This window comes from Triturus cristatus, chromosome 4_1 (genome assembly GCF_964204655.1).
Source record: "Triturus cristatus chromosome 4_1, aTriCri1.1, whole genome shotgun sequence".
In the NCBI taxonomy this organism is placed as follows: domain Eukaryota; kingdom Metazoa; phylum Chordata; class Amphibia; order Caudata; family Salamandridae; genus Triturus; species Triturus cristatus.
Window position 1 is genome coordinate 57072781 of NC_140585.1, and position 14967 is coordinate 57087747.

Consider the following 14967-nt stretch of genomic DNA (forward strand, 5'->3'; position numbering starts at 1 on the left):
TTTCATTGCTACATCCGGTTCTTACATCATTGAGAATACAAGCGGCATCAATTCGATATCCCAGATCAAAACAATGTGCATGCCCTGACTCCAGCAGGCTGCCAATTGATCTAACTCATTTCAAACACAACAGCTTGCACCTCAGCGGAGAGCACTCAAATACTGATGTTTAAGGTCCTCCTCGTCCTCCTGGGCCAAAGCAGTTTCGTCACAGGTCTGAAAGACATTATCACAACTCTCCTGTCTTACCCTAGATACACAACATCTGTGGTTTCAAATTCCCTGCACAACCCTTTCTTTTTTTCTTTCTCTCATTATTTTCCTACTCACCTTAGTTTTTCTTTTTCTGTTTCACTTGGATCTCATGAATTGTTCCAACCATCAGAGCATAGGTCTTCCTTGCTGTATCAAAGGTAGTTGTACATCTTTAAAATTCCCTAGTTCCCTCACTTTTGAACCACTGGTATTTGGACCTTCGATTTGGAGTGGAACCCCTCTAATGGAGTCACAAGTAATGTAGTGCCCTATTACAATGGGTTTACGCTATAAACCTCCATTGCCATCTCATTCAAATGAAGCCAGCTGCTGTGAGCTCCTGGGTATTGGCTCTGGTCAGATCGCCCATGGCACACACACACGTGTGTGCACACATGAAGGCTGAGAGAGGAAGAATGTTGTCTGACTCGGCCTGCCATATGGGTCCCAACTGTGCCAGATGCATCCTAGACTAAATTGATATGATTTGATTGTGGGCTAAAAGTAACTGTGCCATTCCTGTTTGGTAAGGTGTATATTGTGTCATGTTTTCACTTTATGTATGAACAGTGTTTAAAACCGTAACACTGGATTAGAACATGGTACAAGGATCAGAAACAATGACCATTTCCTAGACCCATAATTTATATCTAAGGTGAGATTTTCACTAGGTGAATTACTTAATATAGTTCATGATTGAGTATATTTATTTGACACAACCAATAATACAATTCACCCCTTAAGCTGCCTGGTTCAGTGAGTCAATGACTGTGTGGCACCACCTGGCAGATCAAAGACCCGGTGAAAAGAAGGCCAATCATAGAGTAATTAGGAATCTTCTGCACAAAGAAGAAGATGGAGTTGACATTTTCAGAGCCACCACCAACAATTACCTGATAATTAAGAGGAGGGAATCTCCCAGCCCTGGCAATGAAGAAACTCACACTTTTGTCTCTACTGCTCCTTTGAGGCAAAGGGCAGTCCTGGTGGGTGTTGACCAAGTCAGAAAATAATGTTCTATGACTTTGGAGAGGGCTGTCATGTTGTAGTTTTCACAGAATACAAGGTAAATGTAGTACCAAGGAGCCCTAGAAGACATTGCAGGAGCAGCACCGGGAAGGTGGATTGATCCATTTGGGGATAGAATGAAGTGGCACTAAAGTGAGTAGGTGACTCACAACCCACATAAATCTGCACTTCTCTTCTTAAGCCCCTACACAGTCAGTTGGTGGCACCAGCTCTCCGACTTTCTCCCAGGCACAGTAAAGAGTTTGGGGATCAATCAGGGGATCCTGTGGACTTCTGTTGGAGTGGTCCTTCTGTGGTGCATTTGCCCACAACCACTCTGCAAAGGGCACAAGATTTGGGTGGCTGGTGAGTTCAGGCAGAGAGTGTGAACTTCCATGGGCACCTGCTGGGTACAACTGAAGAAGACTCCAGGTCAGAAATTACCACAGCTGGGCAAGTGGGCTATACTCCTAGCTGCTACTGTAAGGAAGACATAATGCAATGTTGTAAGGATGGTGAAGAAAATCCTCATCTAATTATGTGTGCCAGGATGCCCATAGCTGCTGGTTCAATAGGCCGGGACCTGCTTCAATGAGCAGAGTGCCAAAACCCACATTAAAACAGTCAGTGGAGACAAACATATGGCTAATTGTCTATCTTACTCAATTCTGGCTTAGAATACTCCTATGCTTTTCTTACCTTTGATTCTTCATACTTTTAATATGTTGCTTTTTCTTTCTTTTTTCTGTTATTCCTTGTTTTTCCTTATTCTACCTTGCAATGTAGCCTCCTTTGCTCTTCAAGGCTATTCATGACCCATCCTTCCCGCTTCTTGCTCTTCCGTTCCATCCCTTTTCTCCCTCACCTGCCAGTTCTTCCAAACCACTACTTGTTCTTTTTTGTCATTCCCGGCAGAAACGATCCCTTGAAGATACATTGTTCGAAACAGAAGGTCGCTACTGCCAGCAGCTCTCCCAGCTGCAAGCCAGGGTCAGTGCAGTGGAAGAGCAGCTTACGGCCATCAGGAGTGAGATAGCCAATCAGAGTCTGGACTATGAAAAGCTCCTGGATGTCAAGACACTGCTGGAGATGGAGATCGAGACCTACCGACGGCTCCTGGATGGCGATGGAGGGTAAGCCTACAGTCTGTTTATCATTGTGAAGTCTTCTGACCTAGATGAACACTCTTGGTTTGAGAAGGGAAACAGGATTACTTGAATTAGCCAGTGACTGCAGCACTTGAGAAAACCATCAATGTCATCATCTGTTTTTTTTGTTCCAGAATTTCACTAAATTCACCGGAGAGTTCAGGTGGCGGATCACAGTCTGGATCCCAAAAAAGCAGAGGTAAATCCTGTTGAAAATAGTTTTAAGCTGATCCAACCTTGTCTTTCGTCTTCCAATGAGGTTCCTGTCTTTTCTATAACTGGGTTAAGTAAGAGTAATGCTCACTAAGCAGTCAAAATCTTTGCTTCCTAGAAGACCATGCGTCAAAGCACAATCAAAAGAAGCATACTTCGATTCTAAACGATGTAGTCATAACTAAGATGTGGCGCAAACAGAGCTACAGGAACCCTGTTCTCTGAAAAGTATCTTTTAAAAGGAATTTTGGCCTTGTAGATAGGAACATCTAAAAACCATATATTATTTCCCGCAAACTGGTGCTTTGCCACATAGGTTCTGTTTCATCTTGCTTGTGTCTACAAGTGCAGAAGAGCTCCTACTTTGACAGCCATGCTAGAGGAGGTTCATATGATGAACATTGATCTGCATATTAATCTGTAGGAAATTTGGGGATTTACCTTCTGGTCAGTGCCATTGAACGGCCGATGCTAAGGAGAGTTAGTCCAGGGCATACCATTCTCCACAAACCTTTCTCTCGCTCGCTGGTGGACTGTGGTTTGTTCTAGGGGCAAATGTAATGGGGCAATGTTAACAAGGAGCATTGGAACGGGTAATGGATTTCAAATGGGTGAACTAGAGATAATGATCTAGCAAGAAACGGAATACTGATCAATAGCTATAAATTTTACTTCATTTGTTGATATAAATATTGACATGCTATATAACATATCTGAATGACAGGGTTTTCGAGATCTACGATTTATGTCATGAATGTCTCTTTCTTTAAATCAATCAAATTTCATAAACAGTAAATTTCAGTTCGTGTCAGTGCTTAATTTGAACCAATGGTTTCCCGTACCCGGCACTGGCACTTAATTGCCAGCACCAGCGCTGTTGACAGTCTGACACTTGGCGCAGTCTGGGTAATTTAGAGATGGCCGCAACAACAGATAGTTATGAACTCAAGATACATTAAATGATTATTACCTGCAGCCCAAGCCAGTCTTATAGCTTTGGAGGCCTAAAGTAGTCTGAATTGTCACTCTAGTGGAAGTGACGGTTAGTAGTTGTGTTCTTCCAATCATTGGCAGCATGGCGGGGGCAATGTATGGTGCAAGCTGCAGTGGCCTCCTGGCGAGAGCCCTGGCACTTCGTTTTCTAAAAATTAAGCACTGGTCTTATACCCTTTATGATGTTCATGATCTAACCCATAGAACTTAAAACCTCTGTCCTGCAGCTTTGAGCTTAAATACTTGCCAAGATGTTAGGCACTATGGGCCGCATGCATCAAGCTTTTTTCCAGTCGCAAAAGGGTCGATTCGCAGAATCGGCCTGTTTGCAATTGGAAAAAACCCCTTTCCAATGCATTTACCTGTTCTGCATTTGCAATACAGGTAATCAAAATGTATTGTGATTACCTAAATTGCGAATGCTTTTAGGGAATCTCACCTATTTGAGATGCATCAAGCCTTTCCTAAATGCCACTTTGCATTTAGAAAACGCCAATTACCATCAACTTCAAGTTGATGGTAATTTACAAATTCTTTGAAAACTGCACCAGAGTGCATTTTTCAAAGTGGCATGTGGTGCACACACATGCCCTTAGGGCATGTGTGTGTGCCACATGTGCACACTTACCTTTTGGGGGGGGTGCATCAGGGGGGGCCTTAGGCACCCTGCCACCTTTGCAATTGCATTTGCAATTTGCGATTACTAATTTGGTAATTGCAATTTGCAATTGCATTCCCATTAATTCCTATGGGCCTATAATTTGCGAATCGCTATTAGGTAATGTGTAGGAATCACAATTTATTTTACGATTCCTACATGCATAAGGATTTGCGATTCCTAAATAGCGATTCCTTAAAAATTGCTATTTAGGAATCGCAATCCCTTATGTTGATGCATGTTCCCAAAACCTTATTCAGAGGTCTAATAGTCCTCCGACGAGCCCCTAAAGTCGTATTTTTCAGTTTTCTATTGAGGCTGCATTTCATGGTTTGTTGTATTTCTCACCGCTTTGTTACTTCCTACTTGCTAGGAAAAAATCCGAAATCGACTAAGCGGGTGAGATTACGGGAATGGGAACAGGAATTTGTCAAAGTATATTACGTCCGTAGCTGAAGGACATATTTGTCATCCCTCTACTATTGTTTACACACACAGCTACAGGCTCGCTGCACAGGTGTTCAAGCTAGTGATATAACGTGTATGTTAAAATGGGATTTCTGGTTGGCTAAGGCTTGCGCCAAAGTCAGGCGGAAACCACCACTCTAGTCAGGGCAAGGAAGTTACACGCCAAAGATAACCCCTGCTCACCCCTTTGGTAGCTTGGCACGAGCAGACAGGCTTATCCCTGAGGCGATGTGTAAAGCGTTTGCGCGCGCACCCAGCAACAACACCCAAGGCCCACCACAAAGGAAACTCCACACAAGGTATTCTATAAAAATAGCCTTTGTATTATACACAACACATCAGATAAAAACACACACTTTACAATGTGCCAACAGGCACGGGCAGAATTTACAAGGGATTATATGTACAGGGGACAGGGCCACATGGACCACTGTCCGAAATTAGCACTCTTAGAACTTGGCACTTAGAACATAGAATTACTATTGCACAAAATAACATATATAGCACACAACCAGTAACTACTGGTATCAGGTAAGTACCACCTATGCAACCCTAACCACCTTAGGAAAATATTGCGCAGGGAATCAGGACCTCCCTAGCACCACCTGTACTAGGAGAGAAACAACCACCTAAGTATCACAATACCTGTAGGGGTAAACGCACATTACACATGATGCATCACATTCAGAGGTGTAGAACAAGGGAAACACATGATGCATAAAATACATTCAGCGGTGTAAAGCAAGGCACATGACGCATAAACACATTCAGAGGTGCAGGAAAGGAACAATAACGCCAAACTCACATTTAGCCACCACTGTGGCAGTCCCTAGGCCAACTGGCCGTGAAGGGGCAAGGACGCCCTGTGTCTAAATGTTAGGGCAAGGCTGCGCAAGCTGCGCCAGCCAAAGTGTACCGGGGCACAACCTAAACGTGGCAGCTGCCCACTAAGTGCTGGGCAGCTGTATGGACTGAGGCCTGGGCACCTCTGGGCCCTTAGAACAGTATGGCCCCCTGAGCCTCGCAGGCTCTAAAACAAGCAATGCCCCTGAGCCTCGCAGGCTCTAAACAAATATGGTTGGCCCAGTTCGTTGGAGCGCACGAGCACTCTACAACAACGATGGAGTCCCGCTCGGGGGACTCGTGAGCCTCGCAGGCTCTGACAAGCAATGTGCCCCCGTGTTGGAGCTACACGGAGCTCTTTGACCAACAATGTGCCCCCGTGTTGGAGTGCTACTCGCACTCGAGAACATTCATGCCCAAGTTGGAGCGCCTCGCGCTCTAAACATTCATGCCCCCACGTTGGAGTCCCGCTCGGGGGACTCTAAGCAGATAATGCCAGCGGGGTTGCGCACGCAGCCGGAAAGATCTCCACCGTGCCTTCCCTGGCGCACCCCAGGCAGGAAATGCCCTCCTCAGCCCCACGGGGACTCTATACTCAAGGGCGCCTCACCTGGGCTCCAGGGTGCTCCCGCGGTGGCGTCGGGCTTCGGGGCAGCGGCAGGCACGGGACGGACACGGAGCCTGCACTGCTCCGTATTCGCTCAGTTCTCGTGGTATCTCCTGACGCTGGGACTTCCTGCCCGCTCTGCGTTCCAGTGACGTAGCGGTAGGAGTCCCGGTTGCCAGGCAACCCTCCGGCTTCTCGCGGCGCCGGCGGCAGCGGCGAAGAACTTTTCTCCTTAACGAAGCGCGGGGTGGGCTCCCGCCTTCGGTCTAAATAACAAGGCAACGATGGCTCTGTTGAGGCACACAAAGCGGGGTGGGCACCCGCGAAGGCTGGCAATACGGGGTGGGCACCCGCTTTCGTTTCTAAGGCCAAAGGTAGGCAAATAAGCGGGGTAGGCACCCGCTATGGCGATAACAATGCGGGGTGGGCACCCGCTCGTAATCGGAGCATACCGCGGGGTAGGCACCCGCAGTTTCAAGCGATCCCAATGGAGGGGGGGTCCCTACACGGTGCAGCTTCGCGCTGTAGGCCCCTAGCAGTCCTCCTGGGCCACACACACAGCGCTGCCAGCTGCAGCAGGCAAAAGGTCCAGGAAAGGTCCTAGGTAGGCAGGTAGGCGGGGGGCCAGGTTGGGCCAGGGGCCAGCTCACGGGGCCCTCCAGGCAGGAAGGCAGTCACAAGTGGCGGTTCCTCCTGGCCTCCAGCAGCAGCAGCCCCCCTCTGTCAGGCTCCAAGGGAGAACAGTTTCTGTGGGGACACAGCTCCATTTTTATACAGTAAAAACCCTTTGTTCTGGGTTCAGGGTGAGGGGGAAAACCAGTCGCAGCTGGTTGGGGAGCACCCTTGATGTGCTCAGCCCCTCACTCTATTCACTGGCAGGGCTAGGGTCGTCAGTCGCACCACAGGGGGCGGAGCCAGCATTGTGTGGGGAAAACCCTGCCCTATTCAGGACCCAGGTGTACTCCTCCCACCCATCTAGCTGCTGATCTCCCCATTCACCACTGGGTGACTCATCCTGACTCTGGGGAATCCCTAGCCCGTCACATGACCTCAACCAGCCAATCACGCGACAAGGCACACATTTTACACTGCACACCGAAGTGCCCACTTCTAGAAGTGGCACTTCCATACTAGGTACATGCACGCCGCACACATCACCGCGCAGCATTCAATCACACGAGTCCGCACATACCAAACTCGGGCCTGCACACCCCACACATCAGGAACTACTAGGGACACATACATTCCCCATGCATTCCTATGGGAGGGCAGGCCTATCTCACCACATGCACTCAGCGTGCGCACGCACTTTATCCTGGGACACAGGGAAAGTGCGCAGAAACCAAAAATCACCACACCAAGTCACCAATAAAAAGCAAAAAAGTTCAGGGGTGAACCTGCCAGAAGGGCCAAGTCCAACAGTGTATTTGAAAAACACACAATAACCCAAGTCTCTGGTCCCTTGGCGCTTCAATAACAGATGTTTATTTGTATCCTACTCAGTGGCACTCATTTTTATCAACCTTTGAAGGATAAAATGTTGAGCAGATGGAGATTCAAACCTGGGATCATGAGGTCAAACACAGATCCCTGGAGTAGACACATCAGTCCACTGAGCCCCCGACTTGGTGCTTATTGCACCCCATCCGCTTAAAGCAGTGCAATAACCATTCGCCTATAGGGTGCCTATAGGGCCAATGTATAGAAAGACCCGTAGGCGGGGATTGCAGGTTACATGATACGCTTGTAAATAGGACATGTTGTCTGGACAACATCAGCGGCATGATTTAAAATGTCCAACTTGACATTTGCAGAAGTAGCTCAGCTGACCTGTAGTGACAATTTGCAAAGTCACAATTTTGTGTACCCTGGTTCTGGTGTACAGAGTAAAGGTGTTTAAATTGGCAAAGCTTTTTTTTCACCTTCGCAAAAAGGTGTATGGAAAAATATGCAATATTTCAAAGTTTGCCCAAATGGGCACGAGAGAATAAGATCATTCCCACTGAGCAGGGGTGGTTCCAGGAGGGTCATTCTACTGTAGTTCATTGCTTTGCTCTTTGGGCTATTATTCGAAAATCTTCGAAACTTAATTAGAGGTTTTGTTTTTGCTTGATTGATTTCCGTATGGCTTTTGATACAGTAGACGGGGGTCTGCGCTGGGAAACTCTCCACTCCTGGAAGATACCACCTACTACTTGTATGATCCAGTCATTAAATACTGATAACTAGGCACAGGTGGAACTTGACAAGTCTGGGAGATTAGCCCAGAAGATTCCACTTCAGAATGGCCTGCATCAGGGGTGTGTCTTGGCTCCGTTGCTTTTCAGTCTATCATTGTCAGACATACCAGCAGCTATAAAATTATCAAAATCATTCTTTCCAAACATTGGTGGATGGCATATCCCATGCCTATTGTGTGCGGATAATTCAATTCTGCACCCCTTGCTTTACAAAAAAAATTGGACTCCCTCGATGTTTACAGTAAACAGAAGTCCTTTAAAATTAACCTAGAGAAAACAAAGGTAATGGTTTTTGGGGGACAAAGTAGATAATTTTAAATAGGCTTTGAATTCACTAGCCGTGGAAGTGGTGGAATCCTCCTATAGGTTCTTGGGGTTGACTTTTTATGGGATTTAAAGTGGCAAGCTCTTATGGGGAGCGCCAAGTCCAGATCCATGTTATCAACTGGATGCCTGGTTAAGTTTAACCAGAGGAATGGGGACTTGGCACTCACTCATCTTATGAAAGCCTATTAAAGGAAAATAGGCCCCCGGGTGTTGTACGGGCAGAGATTCCTGCACTTGACCCCTCCTGTAAATGGGATACACTGGGGGGAGTTGTCTGTAGGAGGCTATTGTTGCTTCTACCAGGAACCATGATACAGAGTATAAGGAGGGAATTGCATTTGGCTCCTTGGCAGCTAGCTGCAAGTCAATTCCTGCATTTAGATCTTTCCTAATAAGTTATCTTTAGATAACGAAACTTTACAGATTTCCAAATAATGCAGGGAAGAAATTCTTGCTAGTGAAAAGAAGTGGGCCTGAGATGTTCAGATTAAGATAGGAGACATTAAAAGAGTGCATTCCTTGAGGCACAATTGGAATATGGACTCCCTTTCTAAGCAAACTAGTTCTAAGAGGATCATTAGAAAAAAGATGTTGTACATTGGATTTGGCCTACTTGACGGAAAAACCTTCTATAAGCTTCACACAGAAGTCTCTTGGCCAGGAAGTTGATTTGCCCTTTTGGGCTTATATACCTGAACCCAGGCAATGCAATGAAATCCTAAAAGTGAGACTGGGGTGTAACCCAACTTTCTCAAGTGTGTCATTTTCTCATGGATTGTGTTTTCTATAGGTTTACAAGTGTCACGCTCTGTGGTATATATAGAGGGCCACTAACCTGTAAGCCGGATACAGCGGGAACGATGAGATGCGCAGTAACCCTTTCCCCTAAGAGGTAACACCAGTGCGTGGCCAATATCTCATGACACAGATGGCACCCTTATCGGGGAAAGGGAAAAAAGGGTCAAAGGAAACAAAAAGTAGTGTTGTCTTCCGATGTGGTAAAGGAATGACGATTACAGTGATGACCCTTCTCTCCTACACTCCACCCCAGTACCCTGTAAGAAAACACAGGAAACATACGTCAGTACTTACTAATGCACAGTCAAACCCCTCCTCCCCTTTTTCTCTGAATGCGCCGTTCACTTACAGGTGTGTGTGTAATTCTGATGTGAAGGATAACAGGGTAGGTCATCAACTATCAGGAGTAGGTGTAAGCAACAATCAATAGCAATAGTACACAGTCTTGAACTATAAACTTAGAGTGATACTTATCAATCCGCCGAGGTCCAACTGTTTTCGCTCAAGCTGAAAGCGCGTGTGTTAGATCGTAACTGTGACAGGGCAATCCAAGAACTTTCACCTTCCTGGTGTCTGTGGTCTATGGTCAACAAAAACGTGCGTTAACAGAAGCGCTGGTCCCTGTACTTCTGGCAACAAAAGAAAAGAAGTCTCGTGACCCTTCCTGGAAACCCAAGCGGCGTTATTTCTCTTGAAGCTTCTCGTCTCTCTGGTGTGGCAAGAACGCTGATTAGTCTCAGCGTGGAGTCTCCGCTTGTTTTGAAAGCGGTTACAGCGGAATAAAGTCTCCTTCAAACAATTAATCCTTCTCAGGGGTTTTCTGTACCTAACCGGTACTCAGGTTTATAAAGGGCAAGATTCTCACGAGCCGACTACCAGGTTTGGTCGCGCTCGGGAATCGGGATAGCGGTGTTTCTTCCGCCTTTCGGCCACAGCGGCTGCCGTGTGAGCGGAATCAGGAGGTTGCGCGCGCAGGGCGCCAAATTAAAAAAAGCCCATTGTACGGGTTGCGGAAAGGCTGGGTCTTCGAAGTTGCTCTTTGATTTTTTTCCCAACGGGGATGCAGGGTGTAGCCTTGGGATGCAGGGTGAAGCTTTGGGACGGGCTCGGTTCTACGTAATTCGGATGAATTCTCGAGTGACAAGCACTGGTGATTATGGGGGCGAGGCTTATATAGAAAAGGTGAATTCTCCCCTATGCATTATGGGAGATGTAGTTCTACGTGCCCCATTCGTACAGATCAACATGTACCTGCTGTGGAGCCCCCTCATGTCCCTGCTCTGTGGCGCCCCCTCCTGTGGGTCATGACAACAAGCTTGCCCGCATCAAGTTTTAAGACCCCTATTTTTAAAATATCAAACATATTCGAGGTCCGATGCAATGGGGTTCCTGTCTGAAATGTGCTTAAGGGATGTTGCAGTAGCAATTGCATGATTCATGCTTTCTGTCAGGCAGTGTTTTAAAAAAGGTTTAGAATAAGTTTTGTTTTTAATTTGTGTATACCTGTGGTTTTAGGATGTTTTAGTATGTAACTGTTTTTATTTAAATGTCTATGGACAATTGTCCCAATCAACTTATTGTAAATCTGATCTCAAAACTTTTGTAACGATTTTCTTTTTGCCACATTCACATGGAAATGGCGGCTTTTGAGAAAATATAAATCACATATCTCCTTATTTATCTCTAACAAGCCTGCATAAGATATACTTAGCAGAAAACAGTTCCGTGATCCATTGTGAATCAAAAAACGGATGCAAACTTTTATTCCCAACTTTTATACTACATTAAAAAAAAAATGGTTTAATAATGGATAAGTATGAAATGTATTAAATGTGTATAAATGTGGCTTATTGTAAGTTTATATTAAGTGAACAAATTTTTTTTTCACTTAACTTCACTTCATCCTTGAATTTAGGACAAATAGCCATCGTATAATGAACCAAAATAAAAGCATAAAGTGCACACGGCCCATAAAACACAGAAAGACTCCTGTGTGCAGGGATAAGTCATAAATGTTTCAAAGAGAACTGAAGACAGTGGCGACTCCTGCGCTAAGGCAAAGGAGCTTTGCCCCACTGCTTGTTAGCAGCAAAATAAAGGAAAAATAAAATGATAATAACTCTTGTTATTTTCATTTTATTTGTTCCTGGTGCGGCAGCTTTCCAGAGCGGGCGGGGCGGGGCGGCTCTGATGACAGAGGAGCAGGAGGATGAGTGGTTTGCCCCCTCCAAGTGTGCATGAATGCTTGGCCGGCCGTCTCGGGCCGGCCAAACATTCATGCACACCTTGCCTGTTCTCCACCAAGGCTGTACTGCAGATTGGGTGGAGAACATGTCCAGGCTCGCATTCCCTGGCTGAGCACCAAACCACAGCGCTCAGACCAATCACAATGCTGCATTGCAGCAATGTGATTGGTCAGGGGAGCCTTGTTTCTTTTTGTTCTGTTCCAGACTCTAGGAGAGACTGAGGAGAGACGCGGCGAGAATTTAAGTCTTCTATTGTTAGATCCACCTCCCCATGCTGTACCGCACCCCCTGCCTCTCGTCCTGCCACTCCCGAATCCATGCTGTCCGTTACTGACAGAAGAATAGGAATGGACAGAGTGACAGAAAGTCTATTTCTTCACTTTGTTGGGTAACTAGAGGAAAAGCCTTCTCCATGGGCAAAATTATTTTCCCAGAGGTGAAAAAGATGCATTTGCACTGGAAATCCTTATCTCCCTATGGAGAACTCTGCACAGCGAGAACAGGGAATGTCACAAGACGTTTACAGAAGTATGTCTGGAAGCCTACGCTTGAAACAGCTTTCTCAGTGTTACTCTGGGGATGTTTGAATTGCATAAAAGAAGCAAAGTATGTGCAGTTCTTTGGCAGGAACTGGCATGAATACTTGCAACACAAAACTAGGCGTGGGTAGCAGCACACATTAGGCCCAGAGAGCGTGCGTTCACAATACGGGGGCCAAATGAAGAGCCCCTCAAAAGGGAGCTTTCAGGCTGGAAATTGACCCACATATATGTGACATATTTCGGACCTTGCATTAATGCGTAAAATATTTGAATTTGCGTTAGTTTCACCCTACATGTGTGGTACTTGGTAGGCCTGCATGCAGTGTTTCATCATTTGGGCAATTATATGGGAGTAGACGAAAGGGGTTGTTTCAAAATGATCGCCACATCAGCAGAGCGATCAGCTGTCAGACTCAGGGTCCGATTCACGAAGGCACTTACGTGTAGTAAAGTTATGAGTGCCAAGCCTTCGCACTTGTGGTGGAATCTGCACTCAGAGCAGAATCTCTGCCGGGCACACAGCAGAGAGTGCGCCCTGCGGAGATACCACCCAAGTGCGGACATTCTGCCACATGTGCGGATCCGCCACACTCATAACTTTACTACATGTAAGTGCCTTCTGAATCCAGCCCTCAGTTTAGTCGAGGAAGGCAGGCCACAGATGGATGTGCAGTGCAGAAAGCACTTTGTTACCAGTGCAGGATAAGGAACTCAGGCAACATGTCTAGACTAAATTCAGTTACAATAGCTGCCAGGTGCCTCTACTGTGTTTGACACCTTCACCCAGGCCTGTACAAGGTTTTTAGGTCTCGCCTGACCCAGCGCATGCGCTGGTCTGGCGAGACTTATTGAGAGGGCTCCAAAAAGTGCTACCAGGCCAGCCTAGAGCTACAGTGCACGTGCGCGGGCGCGCGCGCCACTTTTACCGCGAATACTTTCACTTTAGCGGCCGCACGGCCGCTTTGATGTTTGCTCGCTATCGCGATTACTTTCACTTTTGCGGCCGCACGGCCGCTTGGCATAACCAATAGGTCTCGCTTTTGGGACCTTATAAGTGTTTAGTTATGCAACTGTTGCATGGCTAAACACTTCTAAGGTCCCAAAGGCGAGACCTATTGGCTATGCCAATGCTTGTTAACTAGTGCCACTTGGTGTTGTGGCACTTTAAACTAAAACTCCTAATGGAAAAATCAAACGACAAGTCCCAGAATGCAATGACTGGACTGAAAAGTCAGAACTGGCAAAAGGTGGCACAAATATTAACCCCTGACAGCAACACATGGTTAATTCAACATAGTTTGTGACTTATTCGGACAACAAATGTAGCGCCAGATTATTTAGCTACTATGAATGGTATGCATTCCATGCTGTCTTCACTAATCCCAAAGTAATGCGGGGTCTACAGGCCTTTGAGAAAAGACTCTTGTTGTTTTAGGCAGGCGATGGTGGTAGGCGCCAGGAGGGGCAAAACCTGCTAACAGTGGATGGAATTGCACTGCTTGGGTCATTGAATAAAATGTCACTGAAAGAGTCACACATGAGACTGTTAAATGTCACACATAACCCCACTCCAAAGGGAGAAACGTCACACATGAGCAGACTGGACCCTTGACAGACCTGTGCATGGTGAAGGATAAGTCGAGGGCCCACCCACGGTCATATACAGTCTTCATACTAGGGTAATATATTGGCCCCAAACGTAAGGCCTTAAGAGCACAAATGGGTTGTAAGATGCCATAGCAAATTCTATAAAGAGACACGAACATAACCGTTTCCTCATCTCGTGCAATCTACTTTTCTTTCAGGGCCACGCAAAACAAGGAAGATCCACACGATAGTTCAGGAGGTGGTGGATGGGAAAGTGGTCTCGGAAAACGTGAAGCAGGTAGAAGAGCCGATGTGAGGTGCGGGTATAAATGACGTCACCACGTCATGGCGGCGAAGGACGTAAACAGACTCCTACGACAGGCGACGGTCTGGGAGAAGGGGAGGAGTCTGTCTCTGTTCAAGAGAAATGATGACCTATGGCGCCCTGGCGTGGGTTTAACCAATTTATCTAAAAGGCTGGGCACTGTCTTTCTGCACTTCCTTGCTCTTCAATTTCTAATAAACTTTATTTCTGCTTGCAAACATGACATGTTTGTTTGGAGTCCTCCTGTCACAAACGTAAGAAATACCAACCCTTTTGGGATAGTTCTATTTTCATTTTTTTACTGAAATGTGTTAAAAGTGGATATTGAAAATATCATAATAGAATAATATGCAAGGCAAGTACTGGGCATCTCTTTGAACTCTATGAGGTGTTAGCCTTAGGAAATGAAGGTTTTAACTGCAGCACTGTGTTGCTGTTCAGTGTAACTTACTGTATCATCAGTTCCTGGTTAACAAATAGTCAAAGTAGGCACCGGCCTATGGGTCTCATTCCTTTTAGGAGCCACGCGACAAATGGATAAAAATAATATTGATTTGATCTTTAAAAAATATTACAATCAAGCTTTCTTTAATTGTTTGCAAAAGATAGGAAAAAATGAATGAACTCAAAGAAACGAAAACTTTGCATTAAAGACTCCACTGAATACGACACCTTGCAAAAGGTAGACTTCCAAGATATCCTCAAAGAT

The 14967-nt window shown here is 46.0% G+C and overlaps 1 pseudogene across 1 annotated transcript in view; it reads left to right on the plus strand.

Moving 5' to 3' along the window:
• LOC146839489 (keratin, type I cytoskeletal 12-like) overlaps window positions 1-14481 on the plus strand; it is a 35206-nt pseudogene extending 20725 nt beyond the window's left edge. Inside the window, exons 6-9 of the transcript XR_014981088.1 lie at window positions 2179-2421; window positions 7570-7614; window positions 9728-9740; window positions 14152-14481. The product of XR_014981088.1 is annotated as a keratin, type I cytoskeletal 12-like (transcript). The remainder of the gene's footprint in view (window positions 1-2178; window positions 2422-7569; window positions 7615-9727; window positions 9741-14151) is intronic.
• Window positions 14482-14967: the final 486 nt, after the last annotated feature.